General features: G+C 48.0%; 1 pseudogene; it reads left to right on the top strand.

Moving 5' to 3' along the window:
• Positions 1-4,784: 4,784 nt before the first annotated feature.
• On the top strand, positions 4,785-7,611 carry LOC131502585 (melanoma-associated antigen B4-like; annotated as a pseudogene).
• The last annotated feature ends 3,450 nt before the right edge of the window (positions 7,612-11,061 follow it).

An 11,061-nucleotide genomic window follows, 5' to 3' on the forward strand; every position in this document is an offset into this window, starting at 1 on the left:
GGTATTAATATACACTGTAGATTAAATATGGGGGAGAATTAACATGTTTACTATTGAGTACTCTATGAACATGATAATCCTCTATTTACTTAGATTTTCATTAATTTCCTATATAGCAGCTGTATATGTTTCATTTTTATCATGTATTTTATATATAAATACATCTATCAGGTGCCAGGTATTTGGTACAGTAATTTACAAGTTATAGTTTCTTAATTTCACGGTCAAACTGCTTGTCGCTGCACAGATAAAATCTATGTTTATATATTTATCTTTTACTCAAGACCTTTTACCAATACTTTTTTTTTTTTAATTTTTTTTTTTAACGTTTTTATTTTTGAGACAGAGAGAGACAGAGCATGAACAGGGGAGGGTCAGAGAGAGGGAGACACAGAATCTGAAACAGGCTCCAGGGTCTGAGCTGTCAGCACAGAGCCCGACGCGGGGCTCGAACTCACGGACCACGAGATCATGACCTGAGCCAAAGTCGGACGCTTAACCGACTGAGCCACCCAGGCGCCCCAAGACCTTTTTTTTACCAATACTTTTACTGATATAACAGTTTAGCTGTTGTTTTCAGATACCCTTTACTATAACATATGTTCTTTTATCATGAATGAGTGATAAATTTGATAAAACACTACTCTCTAGCCATGTAGATGTGACTTTTCCTCATCTCATCTGTCCACGAGGTATGCAGCCCTGTGTTCTCTTCTGGAACATGTCTGACTGCCATTTCCTCTGCTCATGCGACACCTGGATGCCAGGTCAGTTAAGCCAAGGACCAGCAACAGATGGAGGTGAGAGATCAGGGGGAGGGAAGTGCCCAGAATTTTTCATCTTCTTCCTCTCTAATGCAGGGGGCTTCTCCTTCAATGACTGTATTACCTTCATAGCTCCAAGGTCCTTCAATAAATGTACTTTTCTCTTTGTAACCTCTGGATAATCCCTAATACAGATGACCAATTATATTGATTTTTTTTTTATTCATGTGAAATCCTTTCCTTCCTAGGAAAACCTTAGGTCTAGCACATATGTGTGTGCACACAAACACACACACACTAAAAAATTCTAGGACTATAATGGAGACACTTACTGGACGTTACAATTTTTCAAGCACTACTCCTAAAGCTCTACAACAGTACCTGGGGAAAATAGCCCAAATAGTGCTTAGATTTGATAGAACTAAATATATTTATCAGAAAAAAATATTTAAAGCATCCAAATGACTCAAGAGTTACAAAAACAGCAGCATATTCCACCCAGATAATTAAAAGGTAGAAAATAATGAAGAGAAATGCAGAAATGATGAAATTAGGACAGCAGAGCCAACTGATGAAAGCTGGTTCTTCGCAAATATTTCCGTAACACCTTCTGTAGGTTTTGTCAATTACAAAATAAAGCAGCAGAAACAAGGGATATTACATAAAATTCTACAAAGTATACATGTAGAAGAGATTTACAGGCTACAAGTAACACTATCAATACTTGTACCATTATTTGAGGATAATGAATGGTGGAAAAGGAAAAGAGTCTACCTAGACAATTCTTTTAGCTAACAGAAACAAAGGAATGATAGAATTAACGTCCAGCAGCCCCTAATGGATTAATCAATGAGGGTGATGCTCCTAATTGCCAACACCACCACGAAGGCGATCACAGACATCATGTATCTCATCGTGGAAGTGCACAGGGTCCCCTCTGGAGTAGTGTTACTAATAAACAAAGTTTGATCTGATTAAGCATCTTCCTGTCTCTACAGAGTATTGTTGATGCTGAGTGCCAGGTACACTGGGTTCACTATTCTCTGTACTGTGTTGTACATGTTTTTTGAATTTCAATGATAATCTGATTTTACTTTGAAGAGCATGACATAAAATTTAAAAATCCAAGAGAAATGGAATATTTTTCAGCAAAACATAAATGACTAAATAGGTCCATAAAGAAACAGAAAACTTAGCTAAAACGCAAGGTATCCTCAAAACGTTCCTGAGCCAGCCAAAGTTGAAGTCTTCTTACACCAAATGGTGAAGGAGAAATGAGTAAAACTTTTATATGAACTTTGCCAAACCATACAAAAAAAAGAAGGGAAATCACTCACCCACTCTAATGCGTTAGCTCTCCTTGATACAAAGACCATATCCAGATACACTGAACAAAGGGTGCCTGAGCTCGGCTCACTCCCAGAGACGAGTAACATAAACAACTTCATGGCATATACGTGCAGTACAGTGGTCAATAAAGAAGGAAGATGTGCCAAAAGGATGCAAAGATTGTATAACATCAAAAAACTGAATCAGAATTCACTACTCTAGTGGGAGGGAAAGCATCTGACAACGTGCTGGGGTAAAGAAAAAGCTTTTGATAAAAACTCGGCACAATTTCATGGTAGTAACTTTTAGTAAGCTTCTAAGAATGATTTTGGATGTGAATGTATAGCAGGACACAGCCCTCCACAAGAATACTAAAATAAATAGGAGATGTGAATAATAAAAATAAACAGATAATAGTACCAATCTTATAACTAAAATATCCCAAGTGGGGCGCCTGGGTGGCTTAGTCAGGTAAGCATCTGACTTCGGCTCAAGTCACGATCTCCCGGTTTGTGAGTTCGAGACTTGCGTCAGGCTCTGTGCTGACACGTGGTGCTGTAGATTCTGTCTCCCTCTCTCTCAGCCCGTCCCCACCTTGCACTCTGTCTCTCTCTCAAAAATCAATACATGTTAAAACAACTTTTTTTAAAATATCCAAAGTAATAAGCAAATGCAACATTCGAATATATAAGGATCATCAAATTGCTAGTGTGTAAAAAAATCACTATAGCAAAATCAGAAGCCTGGTCACACAAAATCAACACTGAATTAGAACACAAGCCATTTACAATAGCAACAGTATCTAAAATGTACCGAAGATGAAACCTCACAACACTGCAGAAGATCTTTATGGAGGCAACTAAAAAATGTACTGATAGAGTAAGAGAAAGAAAATGTCCCCGTAGAGCTGTAAAATATGTTTATTCAGGGGAAGAGAATTTCAGAAAGATATCAATTCTCCTTAAATTATTTAAGGATTTAGTGCCTTACCTGTAGCTTCCAAGATGAAAACTGATCTCGGGCTGCTATTTCCTGTGGCCAAAATCAACCCTTGGAAAAACTAAAGGAATAAACAAAACAATATCAACAATAACAGTAAAACAATACTGAGAAAACCCTGAGGGGTACTGAGTATGTATTGAACTAGTACTTGTGTGGGAGGAGGCTCTGAAGTTCAGACAGGTTTCGAGAAGACAGACTTGGTGGGAAGGAAAGGTTTGAAGTGTAGCCTTGATTTTTGCACTGTGCCCGGGATAGTGAATTTCTGCTGCTTCAGTGAATGAACCTGAGGCAGCTCCTCAGAGCCCATGTGCCAGGATCATGGGGTAATGTCCGGACAGCACCAAAGTTTGGGTTAGTTGATGTGGTATGAGTCAGTGAGTTCAGAGATTGTCCTAAAAACTACCTGAAATCTCTTCTGTTGGTGAGGACTGGGCCTTTATTTTTGTGGTCATCTGAATACACTATAAGGCGCACATAAAATTAGAACACTTGAGATACAGTCTTTTAGCAAATTCCAGGTAAATAATAATTATTAACTATACTCACTGTGCTATACAGGTTTCTAGATCTTACTCATAACTGAAAGACTGTACACTTTTATCAGATCTCCCCTCTTCTGTCACCCACCCCAGCCTCTGGTAACGACCATTCTCTATTACTATGAATTATATATATCTGTTTCCTTTCTAGAATCCAAATATAATTGAAATCATTATAACATTTGTCTTTTGGTGTCTGGCCAGTTTCACTTACCGTAATATCCTACTGATTCATCCATGTTATCGAAAACGGCAGAATCTGTCACAACACACGCAAAAATGGTAGCTATGGAAGGTGATATGTGGAACAATTTGTGGTCACCATTTCAGTGTATGCATCTATGAAAACATCACATTGTGTGTGTGTGTGTGTGTGTGTGTGTATGCATGTATATATGCATACAAAATAACGTGTAAAAAAACCCAAAAATGTTAAAATAGAATACAAGTATCATAGTAATTATGCACAGGCCAGAATTGTATCCCAGAAGCTTTCAGAAATGGCAGTGATGTCAGTCAGGAGAAGACACAGGCAGAGCTATGAGGCTAAGAAGCAACTGACTTTCTCTGTGGGGTTCTCAATACCATGGTGGGGGTGAGAGGCTTCAGTTACAAACGGGAGCAACTCTGGGACTGAGAAGAACTCGGTGCAACATCTCTAACCTCCAACCCTGGACCACAGAGGACTCTGTCCTCCCGCAGCCGTCTCTGGAAGGCCTCTGGCAGCAGTAGCCAGGAGAGGTGAGTAGCCTGCACTTCCTATCCCGAGTCACAGGCAGTGATGGCATCGACCTAAAGGCAGAAGAAGGACATCGACCAGCACCCAAAAGGACTCAAGGAAAGACACCGAGAGGGGATTGAGGCAGTTCCCACACGGAACACGGGCTCCCCCAAAGGCAACGACACCTGGCCATCGTCAGCTCGGGGGAGCCCCAGCCATGGCTGCTAAGCTCAGACCCCCAAACATTCCCTACTGCTGGGTGCTTAGAGGGAAACGAGACGCTTGGTCTGAGGCCCTCGGACACAGCACAGCAAAGGGAGAGTTCACAGGAGCCGCTAAGAGTGCGCGAAAGCCCGCGTGCCAGTCCTGCGGGAGGGACTCCAGCCCCCCTGGAACGCAGCCCCCCTGCCCATCCCCCCACGCCAACCCCAGAGCCCGCCCCCTCCGCTGTCGATCTGGGGGCCAGGCCCACACGACCGGAAGTGGCCCTTCCAACTTCCTCCCAGCGCTGGGCAGTGAGGCCTGGTCGGACAGCCGCTGCCTCGGCTGAACACGAGGAGGGGGTCCCACGTCCCGTCAGGGGTCAAGGTGAGAGCAGCCCCGGCTCGACCACCGGGGGGACGTTTCCCCGACACCCCCAGCCCCGTCTCCCCTGAAAAGAGGGGCCCACGCAGACCCTGGCCCGTTCCGCACCTGCTCCGGGGGCTCGGAGACCCCCGTCATGGCCGTTCATCCCAAGTGCCTTGGCTTACCCCACCGGGTGTCAGGGATTGCAGGCCTCGGCCCCAGGCTGCTGGACGCTGGCGCGGCTCAGCACAGGGAGCCATCCCTCCCAGGCCCTGTGGAGGGAAGGAGGGGACCCTCGTGAGGACTGGGGGGACTCCGTACTCCGCGACAGGGGCGACGCAGCGTCCCCGCTCCTGACCTTGGCCGGCAGGGGGGGGGGGGGGGGGTAGGGTCCGGGCCCGGGCCCCGGGGACCAGAGGGAACGTGGCCTGTCCGCTCGTGTCAACCCTGCAAATGCCAGGAAAGGAAGGCCAAGCTGAGACAGCCCGCCACGTCTAAGAAATACCAGGTCTGAGGCCGGGGGGGGGGGGGGGGGGGGGGGGGGGTGTCCCGAAGCTGCAGCCAGCAGTCAGTGGGAGGGAGGGTCCCAGGTCCTACACGGAGCCCAAGTGGGGATTCTGCGTCATTCCCAGCACCCAAGGAACCCAGGACAGAGAAGGCCTGCCACAAGTGTTCATTCAGCACCAGGTGCCCCCTGACTCCGTGGGGGGCGAGGCGCTCCCTCCTTTCGGCCCCGTGGGTCCCCTGGAAGGTGGCGGGGTCGCCTTCAGAGCGGGAGACGGGGGTGGGGGCCTGGGTCGGGCCCACAAGTACCGTGCCGAGCCTGAATGTGAGCGGGGAGGGCCCCCAAACCCGGGACCCAGGGCTCTCCCGCGTCAGTTCGGAACCCCGCTGTCACCCGAGTGGCCCCCAGGCAGGGCTGTCTGGCTGGGGCCAAGGCTCCCCCCACGTGCCTCCACAGGGTGCTCGGCGGGGGGGCAGGCTGACCGGGACGTCGGGAGCCCTGGGGGGTCGCACAGCGGTGCCCTCGAGGACCCTGCAGGGGCGGCCTTGGCCGAAGCCCAGGGGGACTCTCCCCGCTGAAGGCTCTCAGGGCAACTCCTGCCCCCCACCCCCGCTCTTACAGGTGTCCTCGCTGCCTGCCAGCCGGGCCCAGCGTCGTCATGCCGCGCCGCCAGAAGAACAAGCTGCGCGCCCGCCAGAAACGCCACGAGGGCCAGGGTGAGGGGCAGGGTGTAGAGGGTGCTCAGGCCGCCGCCGGCGGAGCCCCTTGGGGAGGCTTCCCCGGGGTCCCCCCGGGCGGGTGCAGCCCAGCAGCCTCAGGGTGCCCCGGCCCCCCGGCGCAGGCGCTGCAAGCCCGCCACGTGAGCAGGGCGCCGAGGGCCCGGCCGCGCCCCCCGGCCCGGGCGCCCGCAAAGACCCCCTCAGCCGCAAGGCCGACATGCTGGTGCGGTTCCTGCTGGAGAAGCACGCCAGCAAGGAGCCCATCACGCGGGCCGCGCTGCTGAAGATCGTCAGCAGGAAGTACGAGGCGCACTGGGCCGAGATCCTCAGGCGCACCTCGGAGCGCCTGCAGCTGCTCTTCGGCCTCCAGCTCCGGGAGGGCGACGCCGGCGGCCGGGCCTACGTGCTGGTCAGCAAGCCGGGCCTGGAGGGCGACGGCGGCGACAAGGGGCTGCCCAAGAGCGGCCTGGTCATGGCGCTGCTGGGCGTGATCTTCATGAAGGGCAACCGCGCCAGCGAGGAGGAGGTGTGGGAGTTCCTCAACGTGCTGGGCGTGTACGCGGGCCGCAGGCACCCGATCTTCGGGGAGCCCAGGAAGCTCATCACCCAAGACCTGGTGCGCCAGAAGTACCTGGAGTACCGCCACGTGCCGGGCAGCAAGCCTCAGCGCTACGAGTTCCTGTGGGGCCCGAGAGCCCGCGCCCACACCAGCAAGATGGAGGTGCTGCAGGTGCTGGCCAAGATCAACGACACGGTGCCCAGCTGCTTCCCCCAGCTGTACCAGGAGGCCCTGCTGGAAGAGGCGGCGCGCGATAGCTCCACAGGCGCAGCCACGGTGGCCTCTGCTGGCGAGGCTGCGGGCCCTTCGGGAGCCGGGGAGCCGTCCCGGGCCCGGGTCGGCCGCTGCCGCCGAATCTAGCGAGGCGGGTGGGGCGGCTGCTCCTCCTGCTCGGGGCGGAAGGGGGCCCTTGACCTTCCAGGTAGTGCAGAGTCCGGGGGCTGGAGAGAAGTAAGTAGATATAACAGTTAAGAAATCTTCAGTTGAACATTTTAAGTAGTGGGGGTCTAAGTGGCTTTTGTTTTAACAAAACCTATCTTCTTTTTGATCTTCACATAATTATGTTTTAGGTAAAGTTAAATACACAGATACATATTAGCTCGAGATATTTAATGTGTTTTCAAATGTTTTTCCTTTTAAGGTAAAGTTTACTTTGCTTCAAGATATGAAGGTATGACCAACATTAGGCTCACATTTTTTTGCATTTCAAAAGGTTTTAAAGTCTCAGTTTCGCTATTTGTAAAGGAATTCAAATATATTCAGTATTTTGTTCAATATCCAGACAAGATGACATAGTACCAGAACAGGATTCAAGGAGATGTGAAAGAATCCAACAGGAAAATAGATGAGGTCACAAAGTACATGAAAAAAAAAAAAATAAACTTTTAAAATGTTTAATGTGTTCAATTATTTGTTTGCCTTGTTGCTTTTAGTCTTGGTTTTCTAGTATTAAAAGATATCTGCCCTGGAATATCATAGCTTATTAAAGAATATTTGTTGAAGAACAGTGTTTATTTTCTAGTATCTACTGGATTAAATTTAAAATATTACTTGGGATTTGGTAATTTGGGGTTTCAAAATAATCACATGATCACTATCAATCAGTAAAGATCCAGTATTCCCCAATAAATATGCCAAGTGCTTTACAATATATTGTGTATATTCCAACATTCCGACAAGACAGGGTTTGCCAGACTCCTTTTACAGATAAATGACTTGCAAGATATCAAGTTCACAAGGCTGGCAATTAACAGAGTTATGGATGGTCTCAGGGACATGAAATGCTTGGCCTAACAGGGGAGGCCCCATTCAGCAGAGGGGCCTAGCAGGACAATTTTCCTGCCAGGCAACTATTGGCTATTTTGGTGTTCTCTATCGTACAGTGCATCATCTCTGACATATGCTGGATCAAAGCAAACAAAAATATTACAAAGAAGTGGGTGGTATCATCTGGTACCAAAATGTTCAGAGTAATAATGGTCATTCGTAAGAGACCCAATATTTGTCCATCACTGTACTGAGTGCTTCACACACATTACAGACAGTTCCAACAGTCCTGCAGGCTGGATCTTATCCAACACACTTAACAGAGGAAGGACTCAAAATATTCTCAAGTTCAGGTGGCTGATGAAGTGACAGAACAGGGAGTAGAGCCTGGTCTGATTGCTCTGGAGCCCACACTGTGCCACTCCTCCCTCAGGGCCTCCCCCCTTAGGCTCCTCTTATTCCACAATGACTCACAGGCAGTAAGAAGACTTTGTAGCCAAACATCAGAAGCAGGCCTAAGGAAGGAAGGTGAGTAGGAGAATAAACCACAATTTAGGGATTGTCTGTGGGCTTCATTTACTAGGATTCTGCTCCCCCTCACCCCAGGGTTTCTTGAGAGCTGACTCGGCCCAAGGTGCCAGCTTTTGTTCAGTTCCAGCATTTTGCCACATTAGAATGTCCTCCTGGGTCATTCCTAGTGTGACCCGCTGTCCAACTCTGGAAGCTGACCTGCTGGCAGTTCTTCGCCATCTTTTTCTCTAAAGGACGTTCCTTGTGGCCAACGTAAAGCCGGTCCAGAATCACCTGCCTTCCTCCTGACTTACAACATTCCAACTTCTGGGCGCCTGGGTGGCTCAGTCGGTTGAGCGTCCGGCCTCGGCTCAAGTCAAGATCTCACAGTTTAGGAGCTGGAGCCCCGCGTCGGGCCCTATGCTGACAGCTCACAGCCTGGAGCCTGCTTTGGATTCTGTGTCTCCCTCTCTCTCTGACCCTTCCCCACTCAGGCTCTGTCTCCCTCTCTCGAAAATAAATTTTAAAAAATTAAGCAAAAAAACCCCCACAAACCCAGAACCTCTATGATAGCCACAGAGCCTGTCATACAAAAGGTGATTATAGACAGGTTTAGACACATCCATGTAAAAGATCACTTTAGCCACTGAAGTTTAGAACCCCTGTGTCTCTTCACTACACTCTCAAAACAGGCCCTAAGTGGGCTCGTGAGTAGAGTTTGCTTTCGCACAGCTACCGGTTTGGGGATATGATCCTACAGGTAGAAAAGGTTTTTGAAAGCATCCTGATATATGCAGTATGTCTTTAATGGTGTGTTATTTGAGACTGACCTCTGAACAAATACACTGATGAGCGAGCTTAACTAAGTGGTCAATAACGAAAGCCACCCTCGCAATTTGGGCATGAGGAAAGACCATGGATTTCACTATGCAGCAAACACCTACCATGGCAGAATTCCTCAGAACCCAGAGTAGTTCTAGGAGAGGAAAATGGTTTCCTGGTAGACTGAACAGCACAGATTAAAATAATCCGTCCTCCTTCTGCTGCCTCTTATCTCAGTGCTTGCCCCAGAGGAATATCCTGGTTTTCCCTTGTGCCTAACAGTACTTGTAAAGTGTTTGGCACATTCAGTCATGCTGAGGGTTGCCCAGACTCACAAGTTAAGGTTTTGACCAAACGTCAATGAAAAGAGAACATTCTTTTCCTATTGAGAATCCGGAACTTATGGTTAGTCCAGAAAGAAGCATTTGAGAGAGGGTGGTCCTTCCCTGCTGAAGCTTTACAGGATCCTCTTGATAACCTGATGTGATCTTGTACTGTGAATTCCAAGGCAGATTTAGCCTCGCCAGAAACTCCACCAGGAATGGAGGGGATTGGTCTCATAATAAATTCTAATAATTGCTCCTTTGCAGGATAGCTACTATGTAAGCTTATGGGAGAGACTACAACCACTCAGCCACAGGTGTTTTGCCCTCCTCTTTGGCACACTGGTAGGCTATATTGCCCAGTTCACTTGTACTTAGGGTCACATGACTACACTTGCCACTGAGATGTAACTAGAAGCATTTTTTGTCACTGCCTGGTCTAGACATTTGACAGACAGTATCCCACCTCCACACTCTGTTCTTCCCCTCTACGGCAAATGCTAAGATTCTCTATTTAGATGATGGAAGGAGCCTGAATCCCTGGGTCAGGTGATAGTACAAAGCCCCTTCCAACCCACATCCAGAAAGGAGCCTTCATTCCATTAAGCCATTCAGATTTCATGTGTGTCTGTCACATCAGCTAGCGGTTCCTTTAACACACAGCTGCTATTTCTGTTAGGCTTGTTTAAATATCTCAGTTACCAAGATAACAGTGCATAGGTTCTTGCAGCAAAATAATACAAACAATACAGAGAAATCACAATTGCCTGCTTTACATCATGCCTAGTAAATTCAGCAACATCCTCCATGGCGAATAAAATTAGCCTGTAGCAGCTACTATTCTAAAAATGATCGTATGATTCTTTTGCCCTCCCAGGACTTTTTTTTTTTTTCTTCCAAGAGAGCATGCACAGGCATGAGTGGGGAAGGGGCACAGGGGGAGGGGGAGAGAGGGAGAGAGAGAATGAGAATCTTAAGCAGGCTCCATGCTCAGTGTGGAACCCGATGTGGGGCTCCATCACGTGACCCTGGGATCACGACCCAAGCTGAAATCAAGAGATGGACGCTTACCCAAGTGAGCCATCTAGGCGCCCCTATTTATTTTGTAACTGGAAGTTTGTACCTTTTGAACACCTTTACCACCACTTCTGGCCTCTGCAACCACCAGTCTGTCCTCTGTATGTATTCATTTGGGACCGTTTTCGTGGTGGAGTTGTTTTCTTTAATGATTCTCACATGTAAGTGAGATCATATGGTATTTGTCTTTCTCCGAATTATTTCACGTAGTGTAATGCCCTCAAGGACTATCCGTGTTGTTGCAAACGACAAGATTTCCTTTATTTTATGAGTGTATAATATTTTACATATATTACATTGTATTTATCCATTCATCCGTCAGTGGACACTTAGGTGGCTTCCATGTCTCAGTTATTGA

This window comes from Neofelis nebulosa, chromosome X, assembly GCF_028018385.1.
Source record: "Neofelis nebulosa isolate mNeoNeb1 chromosome X, mNeoNeb1.pri, whole genome shotgun sequence".
Classification (NCBI taxonomy): domain Eukaryota; kingdom Metazoa; phylum Chordata; class Mammalia; order Carnivora; family Felidae; genus Neofelis; species Neofelis nebulosa.